The sequence below is a fragment of the Anthonomus grandis genome, chromosome 4 (assembly GCF_022605725.1).
Source record: "Anthonomus grandis grandis chromosome 4, icAntGran1.3, whole genome shotgun sequence".
Classification (NCBI taxonomy): domain Eukaryota; kingdom Metazoa; phylum Arthropoda; class Insecta; order Coleoptera; family Curculionidae; genus Anthonomus; species Anthonomus grandis.
Window position 1 is genome coordinate 866,532 of NC_065549.1, and position 20,813 is coordinate 887,344.

The window sequence follows — 20,813 nt, forward strand, 5'->3', positions numbered from 1 at the left end:
TTAAAAGTGAGCTATTGATGCTATTTTTTAATCAAAAAACTCATTTTTTTTAAAAAAACTTTAAGTGCCTGGAAGAAATGTATTTTTTTCTTGCAGGTATTTAAGGCATTATGATTATAATTGAACATTTATTCCAGGCCCTTATCGTATTCAATATTAATATAATATTATTAATTGCAGTCTCTAGTGAATCTTCACTCCTGTTAATTTAATCTTATTGTCTAATGGCAACTTTAGCAACAACAACAAAATATATTTAGACAATCTCAATGAACATGAATTCGTGTAAACTGAAAAATCAAATGTCACTTGTCAACCAAGGCTAATTTTGTCATCGATCGTGCCCTCTATAAGTTTCAACTTATTAGAACTATCATTTAAAAAATCAAATTAAAAATTAAATCAAGCCAGATAGTAAACAGTTTTTTTTTTAAATTTTAGTCGTGATTTACACTCTAGTAATCAATTCTTCAAAAGAATTAATTTTATGCAAAATACGTATATTGGTCTATAGGAAACTTTTGAATGAGGATTAATTATTATTTTAACTGTATGCAAAAATTTAACTTTTGTAACTGTGCTATATATATATATATTTATTTGAATCTCATCTTATAGAGAATAAAACGTCGATCAAAATTTATAAATCGGTTGGTTTATATATTATTAAGTAGTTTTTAAATTATCAATCCAATTTTTCTAGCAACTAATAATTCCAGGCAAAAAAACAATTGTTTCGTTTACCTAAATGTCAAAATACAAATAACTGCCTACTTTTATTAGATATCAGAACTCGATTTTTCCCAATTTATCTCAACATTGATTTAACAAGTTATAATAGTCCAAATAATGCACGACATTCTGTAGTAATTTCCCAAATATCATTAATGTGGGCGTAATTAAATTACACATTAGCGCGGGTAAATTACAAATCTATATATAATTATGTATGTGCTGTGTATGTTCGTAGACCTACATTATATAATTTAGTTAGGAACCGTTTATTTACTCGGAAACTGAATTATGCATCGTCTGTTTAAACTTGGGCTAATATATTATGTAACAGCTGTTAATTTGAATTTCTACTAATTTAGTTTAAATATTTAATTAATGTTTTATTATTGAAAACATTTGGCTCTGAAAACGGCTTGTGTGGTGTACTGCAGTTTAAAAATAAAATCCTAGTTTTATAACCAGGCGCAGTTAAACGTAGACAAACGAACATAAATGGCCCAATATATTTCTTCAGCTAGAAACTCTTATGTAGTAAGCAATTCTAAATTGCTCCGATTTTTCTTTGGAATTGCCCAAAAGCTACTATTCCCAAGCAAAACTAATTTAATATAAATCATAAACAGAAATCACTGAGATTTATTTTAAATAAAAATGTTACTTAACCGAACCGTTTTAAAAAATGCCATCAATTAACGTAAAAAGCCCCTAAAGCATCCGCCAAAGTTGAAAAAAAAAGACTTTTTTGAAAAATTTTCTGAAAAAGCGGCTTTGCACACAGTTTCCCAGGGGTTTCCCTTATAGATGCCCGTGGCCCACTTCAATTACGATAAATGAAAAGTTTTTCGGTTTTTCTTTTGTAACCTCAAGATTGAAAAGTTCCCTCATAGACTTTTAAAGAAGCGTAATAATTTATATAGGAGGGAGGGCTCTTTAATATAAATTTTACAAACCGCATGCAACACATGGGAAATTGGAAAATCAGTGTGGCGAGATTTATGCGTTCGTAGCAAGCAATTTCTGCAGAGAGCTCTATAAGGGGGGGAATTATTTTCGGTTATCTTAATAAAATCGTAAATTATTATTTTAAATGTATGTATTAGGAACATTAAAAATCTATATACAGGGTGCTTTTTATATATTGCGACAAAATTCAGGAACGTGTTCTTTGGACAAAAGTTCTTATAAACATATACGTTACGTATCCAAATCGTTGGATAGGTCAGGGAAGTATTCACCCTTGGCCCCCACGGTCTCTCGACTTGACTCCGTTGGATTTTTTTTTTGTGGGGCCACCTTAAATCACTGGTTTATAGAAATCCAATTGATAATGTGGAGGAATTGCGTAATCGCATTATAACGTCTTGTGACATAATTCGGCACACACCAGGAATTTTTGAACGTGTCCGCCAATCAATGTGACGTCGATTAGATGCTTGTATTGATGTTGGAGGAGCACACTTTGAACAACTTTTGTAAAAATAATAATATTACTTAAATAAATAATAAAAAATTAAATATTTTTTTATCACTTAGAAACTTGTATTTTAAATTCTCAGTTACAATTTTATTAAATTGGGGTGGCTTTTGTACTAAATTAATTAATACAAATTTTATTATTTATTATTAAAATTGCAATAAACTAAAAAAAATGAATAATTACTAGAATAAAAAAAATCTAATCAAATCTGAGCAACATGTCTATGGTTTTTAATTTTTTGTGCGAAAACCGTGCATCTAACGGACAAAGTCCAAGGAATCAAAAATGTTGCAAATAAAACGGTGAATTTAAAAATATTTTTTTAAAAGAAAAACCAGTGGCGTACCATTTTTCTTTATAAAAGTATTCAGCGGAAAACCCGCACACACGCTACTGTAGAACATAAAAATATTAAAAGTATGTTGGTAAATAGTGTAAACCATGGAATCCTCAATTATTAATAATTTTTTTATTCCAAACAGTTTAATATTGATAAGTGATTCAGACGCTTGACTCTCTGGTTTTCAAATTCCCGATTATGGATTTGTTTACTTTAAGTAATTGAGTATTGACTTCTATAGTCTAGACAGCTAAACATTGATTAATTATTCAGATACTTAATTATAAGTTCGTGATTCATGATTTTTTTCATTCCGGGCAGTTAAGAATTAATTAATGATTCAGAGTCTTGACTCTCCAGCTTTTTAGTTAATGATTCATAAATTTTGTTTTATGCCAAGAAATGATTTATTCATTTATTCATTCATTTATATTTTTTTCATTCCAGTATGTTATGTATTGATTTAAAATTTTTATCTTTTATGCAGTTGAGTATTGATTCGTAATATCTATAGTTTAAGCAGTTAAGTATTAATTGATGATTCAGGTACCCATCTGTGTGATCTTATAAGTTAATGATTCAAGATTTCTTTTTAATTCCAGGCAATTGAGGAATAATTCATAATTTCTATACTTTAGACAGTTGAATATTGATTCATAGTATTTTCACTCTAATCAGTTCAATATTGACTTAGTATTTAGACACTTAATTGTTATTCCTTTGGATTCTGTATTTTGTATTTCAGGCAGTTGAGTATTGATTCATAAAATCTATAGTTTGAGTATTGATTAAAGATTCAGAGCTTTGACTCTCCGGCCTTATAAGAAGTAATAATTTGTTATTCCAAGCAATTTTTCTTTCTAAAAATTGCTCATTTGCCTAAAATAAAAAGGACAGTCTACATACAATACCACTGTTTGTTAAGCATTTTTCTAAAAAACTGATATTTTTTGAAATACCTTAAATTTGTTGGGTCGACGTTGCCAATAAAGTTGTCGATCAATAGAAAGTTTAGCAATTTGAAAATATTAATGCCAATCAATTATAAAAGAACAATACTGTTCGGCTTTATTATTAATATCGAATATTTATAAGAACAGTTTAAGAGGTAGTAAATCGAATTTTTGGCGCCCAACACTGTGTTAATTTTAAGCAATTTTTTTCTTAAAATTTAAGATTTTGTTGTAACATTGAATCGGTTTTTAAGGCATTTTGTCCTTTTAGGTAGTTTTACTTTACAATACAACCCGAACAATTTTAAAGTTATATTTTTTCTACGCAATTAAGTTCATACAATCAAAACCATATCCATTCATTATGATGGTTTATATCAGGATTTAAGATGGATTTATTATTAAAATTGCAATTTTTGAGTTAAGGATTAATTAGGGTGATTCTATACAGATTTGCCAGTAATTTTTGATATAGTAAATTAAATTTTTGGCACTCAACACTGTGTTAGTAAAATTCTTTTTTTTTTAATTTTTATTTAAATTCTCAAAATTCATCAAGGATACAGAAAACATACATTTTAGTTGTTTGTATTTTGGAAACTATTCGATCAAGGTATATCATGTGTGTCATAGTTGTAGAAATAAGTAGAGTTTTAGATATTAACGTTATTCTTTTTAAATTGAAATTTGGCATTTTCTGGCATATTATTTCCGTATTACAAGCTAAATGATTTTAATATTATAATTTTTGCATTATTTCGTGATTTTAAAATTATAATTTTTGCATTATGATCGTTGATGAAATTTTGATTTAAGGTCGATTTATTAGTTTAAAATGAGAAGAAACTATCATTTTTGCAAATAGGAATTTTGGCGCCCAACACTATGTTATTTCCCGACTTCTTCATTAAATTTTAAGTACTAAAAACAAGTAAGGTTTTAGTTTCACAAGATATTAATTTGTTTTCTATATTGTATGTTTAAGTATGCATAGGGATCTAACATATATTTAATATTATGGATGCTTTTGACGGTGGAGTGCTACAATACAGTTCAATTTTGTGATTTTAGTAAAACTTTTGACTGTGTAAACCATGGACTTCTATAACTTCAGCAATGAGAGGGTTCAACTTGAGTTGTACGTGAACTTCAGCTGGTAATAAGGTTTTTCTCAAATATCTTAGTAAGGATAAGTTTAATCATAAAAAACTATTTTCCAGATCATAACCTAGAAAAATAATTCTAACCATTTTCATGAGAAATTAATTTTTTCAATATAAACAAATTTTTCATTTACAAGTTTTTCTTAAATATCTTAGGATTAGGATTAGTTTTATCAAATAAACTATAGCGAGCAAAGTTGTAGAACTGGTGCTTCAACTGCCTTAAACAGAAACGTTTCTTTTTCTTTTCCAGGCATTTTAATGGATAATCGTAATGTTAAGAAAATTAAATAATTATTTTATTTATTCCAGGCACGTAAGGTATAAACTAACTTGACTACTTGATGAAGATTTCCTAAGGGTTTAAATTAGCAACTTTAAAATTTGTCATTTTAATTTTAATTGTGAAAAACTACCTGAAAATGTCTTATACCTGAAAACTGTAGGTCTTATTCAATTCAAAAGGACGAAAATACTAAAGAAGCATTGAAATTATAAAGAAAGAGTCCATAGACCATTTGACCCCTTAGAAAGTCTCTTTGTGTCATAACCAGGTGCATAATAAAGACTTCTTAGTATAATTTTAATATAGAACTGAGGGAGGACAATTAGTTTCAAATAAAAAAAAAGTGTCGTAGCATAAACAAATTATCTACCTGAACCGACCACGAGATGTAATCTCAGCAGTATCATCGATTGCTGATAGTTAGCAAATAAGGTGGAATGTAATTTACGTTGTTATGTATATTTTTAATAATTTATATTCTGGTTATGTGTATAGCATATATTATTAAATAAATATATAATATTATATTAGAACTTTGTACAAAAAACATCTTATGCGTGGCAATAGATATAATTTTTTTGTAATAAAATTCAAATACTTCTTACCCACGCATACGTTAATTCCAGTATAATATTTTATACGAATGATATTAAAATTATTAATCCTGCCTGAAGATAAATCTCTACAATAGCAACTTTACGAAAACATTAGCGAAATTAATCCCTAACAAACATCTCAAGAATACATCCCCCTCCCCCTTTAAATATTATTAATTTAAATAAATGACAATTCCCGATGTACTAACTAACTGTTTACATAAAATGATAAATTCCGTATTTATTTAAAGTAAAATTCAGCTGATAAACGAGCGGGGCATGTTTAAATTAATTAATGTTTTTGATTAATGGCTCAGCTGCTCGAGACAGGTGCAACTTGTTACGGCAGTTTCTATCTGAAGCTGGGGCGAACGAAATACAGCGGCGGCTTATTTATCTCCGAGTTCTGTCTTCGGTTAAAACCGGATTTTCATTCAAATCGCGCCAAATCTCCGTTTTTGGGTTGGTGGGGAAACTTTAAAACTTTAATCCCTTATTGCCTCGCTTTAGGACCGTTTAGACTGTAGGGACCGTTTAGGTTTTAATGTAAAATTTTACTCAATTAAATGATCTTCCCAAACCAAACATTGGAGGCTTCAAAATCGAATCGAAAAGGGTCCTATCTGGTCCTCGCTCTGTTTGCTCAGTCTTTTATTTTTTTTTTTTTAAGAAAATGTGCTGCGAGAATAAATAAAGTTATGGAAAACGATTTCTCCGGACCCGGAAAACTAATGTTACGGATCGGGTCAAAAAACTGGGATAACAAGTTTTCAGGGATTCACGTAGTTTATCCTACGTGATTGGGTGGGAATACAAATGTCAAAAGGTCGTTTTGTTTTAGTGAAATATGCCAACTGTTTTACATACAAAAGTGAGTGATGAACCGAACAAAAGGATTTGTCAAAGCATAATGGGCGCGATTTTTTATTTTTATTCTGGTTAATTTTTAATGCAAAATATTAAACCGAAATAGAAAAATGACCGGTCGAACGTGCCCTGACGTTGATAAATTGACTTGATACTATTGAAAAAGTGGATTTTTTGTTATTTATGAGTAGGTAGAAAAAGGGGCAAAAATTGAAAAAGTCAAGGCAGTGAGGCTGAAATATTTCTTTGACTTTCATAAATTTTCGAGTCTATAATCAGTCAGAAAGTAATTAATTTGTTACACTTACACGGTCAAATGGTACATTTGACCCATATTTATATGTAAAATAGTGGTGCATGTTTACATTGATATAATTTTATTTGGGGTAATCAATTTTGCATTATTAAGTTAATTTTATTATTTAATTAAGTTAAGTTTTAAAACTATTAAAGCATATATTTCAAAATATTATATTTTGTTTTTTTTTTATTTTTTTTAAGGTACAAGAACAAATTTTTATTCGTAAGTTTGCATGGAAAAAATTTAAAAATATATTTTTGATTTTATTAATATTAATTTTTTAATAATAGCTTTTTTTTTTTTTTTAATAGCTTCAATTGTATCAATTATTACAACATATTTCACAATGCAATGCTTCGCATTTTCGGGTTTTCACGGCGGCCATGTTTCCCGTTTGCAACTGGATTACTGGTTTACATGGCGGCTGTCGGCGTTATTTCTTGGTTATATCCGTCTACGAAGGACCAATGTATTTTTTCGGGATTCTTGTGGTGCCCCTGGCTGGGCTAAGATATTCCCAATATCGGTTTAATAAAAAAAGGCTACTAAATTTTACAGTTTGACTTTAATGGTAATGGTTTAAGTTACATATTTGATTGTTTGTTATATTCTTAAACTGAACGAACTAAAAAATACTGCTTCACAGCACAGAACACAAATATAGAGAAATGTGTGTTGCCTAATGAACAGACAGAAATTCTGTTGACAGCTTTATTGACGTTGTTGACAAAGACGGGGGCATCCATCTGTGGTGGCGTGTGGCGGGAAATTTAAGCTTGATCTATTGCCTGGTATTTACATTTCAAGTAATTTGCAGTTGCATTACAAAGTTGATGCGTTAACTGACGAGTGATGAGATATATTTAAATAGAATTTTATTTTATTTAAAAAAAAAACAATATACTTTCATTTTAGAAATACCCACATTTAATTAAAATCATTAATTTTAAATGTTGAGAAAAAATAAAAATATCACTCAGACAGCACTTTAATCAAGAATTAACACATCAACTAAAATATTATTTATTTTAAATTTGGTTCTCAAGACATTGCTTATTTAAGATATTTGGCTATAGATACCAAGAATTATAAATTGGCCCGATAGATATGGGACTAAATTTTAAATTAAAAAAAACAAAGCTAAATTGTCTTTTAAATGTTTTATTTTAAGATGAATTAAAAATAAATTTAACAAAGGATTTTAAAATGCATAAAAAAGTTACAATATATTCTAAATGAAATACTACAAACTGTAAGTATGGTATTAATAACACCTTTTATGTAAAAAATAGAATTGTTGCAGGTATAAAGCATATTTTAACTGAAAATCCTAATTTCTGGAGTTTCAGAAAAAAATTACCTGCTTATTACCATAAGTATAAAACATGATAAGAAATATGTAACAAACATACCTAAATAAAAAATTAAACATATATATTTTTTAACCATCTATACAATTGCAATAAAATAATATATATCCACAAATTATGGAAAACAAAATATAAGCTCTTATAAAGACAGAAACTGAACCTATCTCTTCAAATAAATCTGGCTTTTCATTGTAAATAAGTTAATTAATAATGACTAGATATAACACAAATACATATGTACGAGTTAATATGCATGTTTTTTTCTATTTTATTTTTTTAGTATAAGCAAATAAAAACAAAATATGACTTTTGATTAGTCACAATCGGGTAAAGATGTCACAAGTCAGTGGGGTTGTCTCCAGTAAATATGCAACATGAAACATAAGAAAACAGATTAAGACAGTGTATTGTGTATACAATCTTATATATTCTATTGGGTTAAAATTAAATCTCCTAAAAGTATTTCATCCTAATGATCCAAAATACATAAGTTTTCATTATTAGTAAGTATTGATTATCACATTAGTTATGATTACAAATTAAGGTTCTAAATAATACCATAGGATTTGATATTAGTCCATAATTTTACTTTAAGCTAATAATATGAATTTAATTATGGGTCAGTAAAAATAAAATAGGACTGTAAAAAGCATAGCATTTACTATCAAAATGTCTCAAGTAATTTAGGTATTTTAAAAGATAAGATATTACATACTAAAATCTTGGCTAAAAAGAATACAGTACATTCAAAATTGTTGTGTAAGGCTAATTAATGGAATGAGAAAATTTGATAGAGGTGTGAGTAGTGAGTTACGCTTAATGAGATGGCTAAATATGAGTAAAAGGAGGTTACTACATAGTCTTGTTTTCCTTAACAAAATTGTCTTTAAAAAATGTCCTAATTACCTTTATCAGAAAATTAAGTTTAGATATAACGCTCATGTTTCGGATTTAAGAAATAAGCATTTTATTACACCTCCTCTTCATAAAAGTGTTTTATTTGAGAGGAGCTTTAGTTACTGTATTCATCTGCAATATAATAAAATTCCTCCTGAGTTAAAATATATTTCACCTTCTATATTTAAGCGAAAAAAAAGCAGTTATATTACTGATCTCTGTTAGCCTAGAGTAATCTAGAGTAACCTAGAGAATATCTATTCTTTAACTTATTGTAAATTTCATAAGTCTGTGTGGTTATCAAACGTTGTAATGTTAATCGGTTGTGCATATAGGCAGTTAGAACTTAATATTTTGTAACTATGCAATTATTTAAGATACATTTTGAAATTCTTTGTAATATCTAACCTCAAGCTGATTTGTATAGTTAAGCTAGGAAGCAAGCTTCAACTTCGCCATTTAGAATTTACCAATTGTAAATTTTAATAAAGACATTATTATTATTATTATTATTAAAAAGTTAAAAAACAAAATTATTCTGATTGTGTAGGTGTAGGATCATGAGTATTAAATGAGGATATTCAGGATTTTTGTTTTTTTAAAGGCATTTTAGATTGTCAAATATTTTTCTGTTTTTTAGAATGACCAACACTTAAAGATTGTTGTTGTGCTTTTGAAGTTGGCTTTTGATTTTATACTTTAAATATTTATAAACCAACCAAAACTTTTTCTCTATTTATTTTCTCTATTTCTCTAATTGACTAAATGACCATGGCTATCCATCCATAAATGTGTATAACTTAAGGTGGATTAAGTCGATTAGGGAAATCAGTTTTTGAGAAGTATATGTCAATCTGTTTTTGTTAAATTGAACAAATAGGTATTGTGTTTATACTCCATGTGAATATCATTTCTACTTAAGAACCAGAAAAGTGTTTGGAGCAAACATTTTTAGTCGGACTTACATGACAGACAAGATTTTTGTAAGGATGGATTCAGTGGCAATTAAAAAAATTTATGATTTCTGTGACTGTCGGCAATTCCTCATATATAAACTAGTAAATAAAGAATATTTGTATGAATATCTTAATCTAGATGAAGACAAGGAAAAGGAAATACTTCATATTTTCCCAGTGAAGGTTCAAGAATTAAAACTGAATTGTAAAAAAAAGTTAAATTGAGAACAGTGACATAGATATGTCCAAAATAGGATTAAATCTATAATTATATCCTGGAAAATGATAATACATCATATTTCCTATAAACTTTACAAAATGTTCATAACTGAAAAATTAGCCAAACTTCAAATTTGAAAGCGAATACTCTTGCCAATATAAAATTAAATATTTGTTAAAAAGTTAAGTGGAATATTTTGTACGAGGTTTATTGCAACATTGGTAAAGAAGCTGATGATGTTATACTTACATATACGGCTAATGTACCATCATCGTAACGTACCACACATTATTAATTATGAACTCTTAAGATACATTAACCTGAAACAACATGCCATCAATTTCACTACTGTCTTCAATGAGACATATTCGTCAACTAGAAAGTAATTAAACAAAAAATATAGGTTTGTTTTTTAAACAAACCTAAGAGAAAAAGAAGGAAAAGCTGTATATTTACAACTGAATAAAGTGCAATTTGTATTCGGTTTCGGTCCCGTCTCGTCGAGAAATTGCGAAATGAAGAAAAGAGTCGTAGAGCCAAGTCGGCGCCATATCGCGAATGTTGCCAAAAACCCCCTTTTAGGATCCGAATTTATTATTAAACCCGGAATTAAACACTAAAGGAAAAGATTTTAATAACTGCAGCCATATATAGGACTCAAGAGGAATAGTGAGTGATTTATGCCTTATTAGATTATGCCACCCCAGAAAACACCCAAGTAAGAAATTCATAAAGCAATTTCGACAAACTATAACTAACTGAAGTTACGGTATAAACTAACTGTAACTAGTTGGGGAAACTTTGTGGTGTAAAGTTTGTTAGCGCGATAGTTTAAGAGTCAACTGTCGATTGGCGAATGTTATCCTGTTTTGTCAAATACAATCTATGATGCGGACTAGTTCGGAGACATCCCTGGACAACTTGCGGAATAGTTAAACTTGTCAAAGGAATTGATAGATTGCGAGTTAATTGGGTGAAGTTTGTTAAGGTGGGACAATCAACAAGTTTCTTCTTGATATATATTATGAATAACCGGATATGCAGCTAGGCATGAATAGATAGAAAACAGACAGTTGAATTTTTCAGAGATAAAAAAAAAATTGTTTTCTTTTAGGCAATTAATAAAATTTTGATTCTTCTTGGATTTCTTCATTTAGGAACGAAATTGCGATAAGAATTCGTTTGTTTAAAAAAATGGTTGAAATTTTTTAATCTTTTATTGTACTAAAGTTTCTCAAAGAAAATTAAATTGACTTAACTTTGACCACTAGAAAAAATCTCATAAGAATAATACTATTTTCAATACTAGGGTTAAAAAGTTAGGAACACCTTTAATCCATTTTGATGGTTTTACTGTAAAATAGCTAAAAAGCTGATTTTTTTAAATACTGTAGCACTGCTATAATAGTATAAAATACATCGGATAAAACACTGATGGTTTATTCTTCCATGATAAAATTAAAATTTACCATATCTGTGTAAAAAAATACACCACTGCATTTATTGATAAATATACCAATAGTTTTAACTTACAAACTGTATTACTGAAAATTGATAATGAAAAGTTGTTTAGAACCAAAAAAAACGAATTTTTTTCAAACTTAATGACTTATCTTAAAAAAAATAAATTTCCGCTTATTTTTGATAAAAAATGGTATAATTATTGCAATTTTCATAGCACTGCACCTTGCTTCCCATATTAATATCATATTAATATGCTCATCTACTAAAACTTGCTTTCATATTTATTAATAAATTATGAAAATATGTATAGTTATAGGTAAATGAATTTTAAATGAGTGTCGTAAGCTTAACCCAGTTAATTAGGGCTAACTCCCTTTATAGGCCTAAAAAACCTTAGAGTGATTTTAATACCGAATATGGAATGTCAAAAGCAATAGCACCGCTTCAAATTATTGTTAATTAGAGCTTGCTTACTAATTTCATAAAAGTTGAATATAAAACACAATTGGACATATTCTGGGCTATATGATTACTCAGTGTTAGAATTTTACGACTGTCGTTGCTCTATCAAATACGTGGTCTCAAATAAACAAATAAAAAATGATTCATTTAATTGATAAAACTTGATAAAGCAAAATCTGCTGGCGAATGCACTAATTCGATTCCTATTTCGAGGGCCGTTTAAACACTCCCTCGTCCCAGCAATATTAAATGCAAATGCCGTTTTGCATATTAGCTACCGTGTCCGCTTGTTTTAATACGTTCAGGACACCCCGAATAAATTTGACCGGACAGGACTATAATATGTCACCGGGGCGAAATAACCGAGTGTGATTGTTGATTTTGTCAAGGTGTCCCCCCGGTCTATATTGCTTTGCCTTCTACCCTCTCCCGATAGTTTTGAAATAATCACTATGGAGGAATCGGCGGCACGTACGGGTTTTTGTTGCTTTAGCAATTATTGCGGTTCATAGTTCGACAAATCACATTAATTGTTTGCTTTGAGGCAGCACAATTAACCTATTTTTTAACTATTAATTATTAAACACAGCGATGTGGTAAGAGAGTTCTTAAACAGTTTAATGCAGTATATTGGTTTAGCTTTCACAGGGATATGACCAGGGAAATTTCAAACATTTTTAAAGCTTATGCATGGTCGAAATAAAGTCCGAGATTTTTCACAAAAAGATTAAATATTTCCGTATGAAAACGCCGAAAATTAAATAAACCGTCATCCGAGAAAAGCGGCCAAATAAATCAGCGAAATAAAAGTGCCTGCCCAGCGTGAAAATAAGTCTTTTCCATATTTTCTTTTATATTAGATTCTTTATTACGAGATGCAGACTATTTTTACAATGGCGTCGTCGTTTCTTCTTAGTCGTCCCGTCCTTCCACCCCCCGTCCCCTTTGAAGTATAATATGTGTAATTTATTGACGGCATTAAATTTTGTTTCTTGAGATTTATGTGGACGTCATTAAAGCGCGATGCGTCCGGTCAAAGGGTTTATGGACGCTCTTTTAGTTAAAGTGTGCCATTGTTGTGCCTTGGGAATAAATCAGGTCGGGTATGGTAAGACGGTTTTTATATTTTTTCCTTATATGGAGTTAAGTACAAGTCAATTTACTGTCGTTTGAATGCAACAAAGTTGAGAGGGGAATGTGAAGAAACTTATAGGAATTTTAAGTATTTTGAGTAATAAAAGTTTATTATTTATTGTAAAAATATTGGAGTAAAACGTCCTCAATTTATTATAATTTCTCAATCATCATATATTATTCATGTAATATTATGGATATTTTTCTAAAAAATCACTGTTTTTCGTCCATATTATCCAATTTAATAACCCTTTTTTTATACTAGATTCTTATACATATATTAACGACGAAACCGGTTGATATTCATACGTATTTTTTTAAAAAACAATGATTTTTTTAAACATTTTCTTAGTGGTAAGTTATGTGGGGTGGGTGGGGGGGTAAGGAAGTAATAAAATATAGTAATATAGTAAATAAAGTAATAAAAAACGTTTTTTTTTGCAGAAAATAATTACCTGAGAGAAAAATGTTTTATAAGAAAATTATAGGTGACAAAAAAATCTATAGTTTTTGTATCTATACTTTTCTTAAATAACCTTAAGGTTTTCGAGTAAAACGTAAACTATTTTATTTCTCGAAAACAAGGCGTATCGCTATGAATTGCAGTAGTTATGCCATTTCTTATCGCAATTAACTGGAAATTTAGTTTTTTAAAATAAGTCATTTTCTGGAGAAATTATTGTGTGTTGGTTGAATTATACAATTTTTTTTAATATTCAATTATTTGTTTACATAAATTTTTGGGACCTATTCTGAATTAGGCATTTTCAAAAACATTCCCATATGAACATACGTTTCAAAATTCAGATCTGTAAATTTCTTGGATTTAGAAGTTTTTTCCAAGAATAGCCACCTTAAAAAGACCATTGAATTAATGTTTTTTAAATTATGGTAAGAACTATTTAAGAATTCATTTTCCAAATTACCGTTTAAATTAAATACCAAAATTATTACATATTTTTACACAAAATTCAGTCAGACCAAATGTTTAAAACTTTACCCTTTACATTACTGTATAAAATATATAGAAAATCCTTTCTCTAGAATTTCATAAATCACTATATGAATTAAATCATAAATTTTAAAATTCTTTTGGAGATGTTTAAAAACTCTCCGCCCACATCATTGTGCAAGATAAATAACAAAATCTCTTCCCTAGAATTTCATATTTGTACCACAAACAAAGGAATTTTAAGTGTTCTGAGTAATAAAAGTTCATTATTTATTGTAAAAATATTGGAGTAAAACGTTCTCAAGTTTTTATATTTTCTCATGCATCATATAATATTATTCATGTATTGATATTTTTCTAAAAAATCTCTGTTTTTCGTCTATAGAATCCAATTTAATAATTATACTAGATACTTTATATAAGATTATATCAAATTTAAATTGTGTTATTAAATTAAATATTATATTTATATTTACTGCAAAAATATAGTTTTTTATTAACACATTAGGCATCCTGATAGACTAGTAAGTCTAAGTACTGTGCAACGTGTTAATAAAATTTTCAATGAAACAGGATCTGTTTCGAAAAATCTACTTCAAAATAGACATAATGGACGGCGTGGGCTCAGAAGAAATGAAAATTACATTTTGGAATACTTTAACGGCAATCCTCGAAGTAGTGTCAGAACGGCTAGTTTCGTCCTTAACATCCCCAGAGAAAGTATAAGAAGTTGTTTGCAAAGAAATAACATAAAAGCATTTAAGCCAAAATTTTTGCACACCTTAGAGGATGGTGACCAGGCAAGAAGATTAGAGTTTTGCTATTGGCTTCAGGGAGAATATTTAAACAACAGAAACTTTCTAGATAAAATCCTTTTTAGCGATGAAGCCACTTTTACCACAAATGACGTAGTCTCCAGTCAAAATTGCCGCCACTGGTCCGTGCAGAATCCAGAATTCATAATAAATGCAAGGAGACAGTATTCGCAAAAAATTAACGTTTGGTGTGGAATACTAAGCGACAAAATTATTGGCCCTTTGTTCTTTAATGGTAATTTGAATACAATTGAATTTTTGAATTTTCTTGAGAATGAATTTTCGAACGTATTAGAAGATTTACCCTTATGATATCACCTTAATTTGAAGTTTCAATTAGATGGTTGTCCTGTCCATAATGCTCGTTTAGTAAGCCACTGGTTTAATCAACATTTTGAAAACTGTTGGATAGGACGAAACAGTCCTTTCGTTGAGTGGCCACCGAGATCCTCTGACTTAACGACACTCGATTTTTTCTCTAGGGCTTACTTAAAAAAAAAGTCTACAAATCCAGACCTCAAAATTTAGAAGATCTACAAGTCAGAATAATCCAGGTTTATTCAGAAATTACTCCAGAGCAAGTCCGTAAAGTTATTTTAAATGTAGGCAAAAGGAATGTAAAATGCATAGAAAACAATGGTGGATTAGTAGAAATTTCAAAAATTTAGTAGCGGTTAATTTTTAATTTTTTTGTTTGTTGTTTTTATTTTATTTGTATTTATGTTTGTTAGTTTATTGTTTGTTTTTATTTGTATTTAGTTTGGAATTGTTATTTGCTTGTATCATCTTTGTTCAATTTATTTTTTCCATGGCTATCTACACATTTTTAAATGTAAATAAATGCATAATTTCCCTTTTTATTTTTTGTTATAAAATTGTTATTACTTAATATTTTTTGGTGAAATTTGGTATAAGGCCATTTTGGGGGATTCCAAACCCAGGTATGGGTAGGGTAGGGTTATTAAAAAAAGTTTTTTTGGCAGAAAATAATTACTTGGGAGAAAAATTTTATTTAAATTATAGGTGATAAAAAAATCTGTAGTTTTTGCATCTACACTTTCCTTAATCGAGTAAAACGTAAAAAACCTCTATTTTATTTCTTGAAAACAAGGGGTATTGCAAAAAAATTGCAGTAGTTGTGCCAGTTTTAATCGCAAATAAGTGGAAATTTAGTTGATTTAATTAATAGTTAAGAGTCAATAAGTTAATATATTTATGAAAAAATTATTGTGTGTTGCTTGGGTTATACGTATAATTTTTTTTTAATACTTGGGGCTATTTTCTTTATTTACAAACATTTTTGGACCTATTCTAAATTAGGCGCTTACAAAGATATTTTTATAGGGACTTACCTTTCAATTTTGGTCCAAAAATAGCCACTTGACCAAAAAAGTCATTAAATCTATTTTAAAAGATTGCGCTAAAAACTATTTAAGAATTCGTTCTCCACATCGCCGTTTAAATGAAATAATAAATTTATTACATGAAATTCATATTCAATCGGACATCCTGTTTAAAAATTCTCGATCCATATCACTATGTAAGATAAATAAGAAAATGTTATCTCTATAATTTCATATTTGTACTACAAACCTTATTTGTAATTTTTTTTTATTTACTATTGCTTAAGAACAATAAAAATTAAAGGGGGATATTATTCAAAGTTCATTATTTACTGTTGCGTTAAGATGTTCTTAATTATTTTTACAGTTTTCAGTTGCTTTAAAGAGATTCTCATAAGAATTTGGGTTTCCACTTCCAGTTTTAGAAGTTTTCCCTTACAAATATCCACTTTAAGATAAAAATTTAATTTCTTAAGAAATCATTTTCCAGAGCACTCTTTACATTAAATAATAAAATTCTTACATTAAATTCATATTTTTCCATAAACTTAATAATTGAGGCGTTAAGAATCATAATGGCCTAACCCCAAAATTAAATAAATGTGTAATTTAAAAACTAAAATCAGTAGCTTTTTCCATGATGGTTTTTAAAAAAGTTTGTAAACTTCTAATAATATTTTTGATTTAATGCGTTTTAAATTTAGTTAGTTATTAAAAATGTATAGTTATTTTATTATTTTTTTATTAAAAAAATGATTTTGATATGGGTTAGGCCACTATGTTATTTTTATAAACGGAACTAGAATTTTGGCCTAAGTTCTGAAATCTCTAAAAGTTAAATGAAAAAGCAGATTATAATGTAAAAAGGTATATTTTTAATACAGATATTACATGAAAAAATTAGGAAAGTCTATACAGACTACACAGCCACATCATTTCTGTTTTCTCCCAGTTCGTCTCCCAGTTCGTCAATCGCTGAGGCAGATGTCTTTAAGTTATGGTAAAAGCCATGAAAAATTGGTGGAACATATGGAAGAAGTTCCATAAGGTCATCTTTTTTCTTTTTTTCTATTGGACGCCCTAATGGATACAGCAGATCCAAATTTTTAACTGGATCATAAGGATTGCGTTTGGCTACTGAAACTGTATTAAATGGGACCATCCTTGAGTTCGAGTATTTAAAATGAAATTGGTGTCTTGTGTCATTCGAAAATTTAATCCATTGCATTTTTAGCCATTCTACCTTAGAGCCATTTGTACTGTTTTTTCTATTAGTAATAGCGCACTCCAGTTTCTTCGTGGAAAAAAATGTTTTTTTTCCATTTCAATTACCCGAAATGGCTTTCTCTTTCGTGCAGCTTTAATAACAGTCATCCAGTGCTCCGGTATAAACACATCTTTATGAATTTTTTTTTCTTTTTCTACAACGTCAAAATCTTGATCACACGGAAGGTATGAGTGAGTGACCTGATACTAAAAACTTGTGATTTAATTCAGTGATAGAGAATTGCGCTGAATTTGTTATATAGTCGCAAATGAGTGCCATCTTAATATTGCAATTATGTATATCTAATATGCAATTATATATCAATTTATGCAGTTGTATAAACACATTTTTAAGTAATAAATATTTACAAATTAACGCTATTTTTAAGTTAATGTATGAATTTCCTACTAAACACTAAAAGTAAAAGTTTTATGAACCGGCATTAAAAACCATTTAAATAAAGTAAAATTTTAATAACCTTAATTTTTGCCGTGCTACTATCAGTAAAAGTGGAAATTTCTAACAAAATAATAATACAGGTAACGGAATAAATTAAAAATACTTACCCACACTCTCCATACTAACACAACCCAATTTTTTTCAAAAAAACAATAACTTTTACTGAGAAAAAGAACGGCCACGTTTTAACCTAAACGTAAGTAAACAAATGATAGTCCTAACATTTAAATAAAAAAAAAGTGTAATATTTAAAAATGAAAAAATAATTTAAATATTAAAGTGAAACATGTGGCGACATCTATACGTACAAAGTTTAAAATGGGTTAGGCCACTTTTCTGTCGATTCTTTGGATATTTGGGAATTTTTTTATGAGTTTATCTAAATATCAACTTTTTGTGGGTTAGGCCACTATAATTATTAATGCCTCAATTATGCTGTACATGTTTAAAAAACTCATAGCCCACATCACTGTGTAAGATAAATAAGAAAATTCTTTCCCTAAATTTTCTTATTTGTACTATAGTCGGATTACTGAACAGATGGAGTAAATGATGTGCGCGAAATATAGACCCGCCCATCGATGCAACCTTGGCAGATTTAGACGAGGAGAATTATGCCTACTTATTTTAAATTATTTTACCGTACAGCTTTGCTTTCTAAGCAGCTTTTTTTAAAATACAACCAATTTTGAGGTTGTGCCAGGTAATGATATAATAATCCCTTTTAAGTATTTTGTTACGCAAAGTTATGTTAATATATTGGGGTTTACCGAAAAGGAATAGGTAATCGTGCCAGGTCAAACATTTAGGGTGTAATTGGCCAGGTTCACCAGAACCGAGCGTTACCTGAGCGCTGAAAGCTTTGCCTATAATAGTAAAGACCAATAAAAATTGTCATACCTGAGCAACAATCGAGCGCTCAAGGAGCGCTTTTTTCTGATGAACCCGGAAATTATAAAATATAATTTTATGATCATAATCTGGTTTTGAGAATTACTTAAGTAGCTTTTATCTTTTTTTAAATATGTGTTTTGAAATGAAAGAAGGAATAACAAATTAGAGGCTGTGCTAGTAGGCCTGTGTTCCTTATTTAAAAAAGGAACGAATACTAGATTTATTTTAATACATTTTTTACACATAATGTTTATAATTATGTAAAAAATTAAAATTATTTTTTACCTAGGTGACATTATTTAAAAAAACAACATTTTTGTTTTCCTTTTTGATGGATGGAAAATCCAATATATCAGACAAGTTTTATTTTTAAAAAAGTTTATTGTAAATGTATTTATACTATATTAAACTAATTTATAAAAAATATTCATGGAAAATAATACTAATACATGAACACAAACGATCAAAAGCCGGTCGACTAATAAAATTAAATAAAACCCCAAGTCATGAACCCTATCGAGGCTCTAGACCACTCCGGCGCAGAACGATCACGTGACCACTCCATCTGTTCGGTAACCGAAATATATACACATATACTTGCAAAAATACTAAAAATACTACAAATATACACTACAAATATATACTACAAATATATACTACAAATATACACTACAAATTATTTTTTATTATTTACTACTGCTTGAATGCAACAAAACGTAGCAGGGATAGTCGAAAAACAAATAATTTTTTTTAAATTTCTTGGTAGTAAAAAGTCATAAAGGTTCAGTCATTACTGAAAGAAGGTTACATTGAAACGTTCTCAATTTTTTTGTAATTTCCAGGTTTATTTTTCTGTTTATTAACATTTGTCGAAGCACTCATTATTTAAGTCTTCAAAGTTGTTCTCAAAAGAACCTAGGCTCCAATTTCCAGATCTCTAACTTTCTTGATTTTAGAAGTTTTTCCAAGAAATATCCATTTTCGTTGAATATTTTAGAAGAAAACTTATATAAAACTTGTTGAAAAAATCATTTTCTAGATCCCTGCCTAAATTAAATCTTAAAATCAATAAAATTCAAAATGGTCTTATTTATTTTTTCATTTGGACATTGTATTTACAAATTCGATTCCCACATCACTGCGTAAGATAAATAAGAAAATCCTTTCTCGAATAATTTATTTTTGTACTACAAACCTTATTTGTACACTCCTAAATTTATTAATACATAAGGTAATTCCACTAAATTTATGCAAACTAAAATAACCTTTAAATCTTCAAACTTCAATTTTTTTTTTAATTTACTGTTGCTTGAATGCAACAAAGCTTAGAGGGGATATTATTAAAAGCCCTTTATGTAAAGATGTTTCAATAAAATGTTCCCATTTTTTTTTCTCAATTTCCAGGTTTGTTTTTCTGTTAATAAACATTCTTGTCAAACAGTCCTCAATTAAGTTTCTTCGAAAATATTCTCATAAAAATCTGGGTTCCAATTGTCAGATTCAAATTCCAATTTTTCTAACTTTCTTGGCTTTAGTTAAGTTTTCTCCTAAAATATCCCCTTTCAGAAAAATCATAAAATTTATTTCGTTCAAAGTTCATTTTCCAGATGGCTGTTTAAATTAAATAATAAAATTCATATTTTTACCACCACATGTTTACTGCCCACATCACTTTGTAAAATAAATAAGAAAATCCTTTCACAAAAAATTCATATTTGTACTGTAACCTTATTTGCACAAACTATTTAAAAATTTCTTTCTACAACACTATATAGCTTCCCTACTATTCGAGGGGCAATTTCTCTACATACACGTAAACTAAAATGAACTTTAAGCCTTCAGGGGGTTTCAACCCGCAAACA

General features: G+C 28.8%; 1 protein-coding gene across 1 annotated transcript in view; it reads right to left on the reverse strand.

Annotated features, from left to right (window-relative positions):
* LOC126734913 (protein madd-4) overlaps positions 1 to 20,813 on the reverse strand; it is a 531,919-nt gene that overhangs the window by 287,521 nt on the left and 223,585 nt on the right. The gene's annotated exons all lie outside the window — the stretch shown is intronic.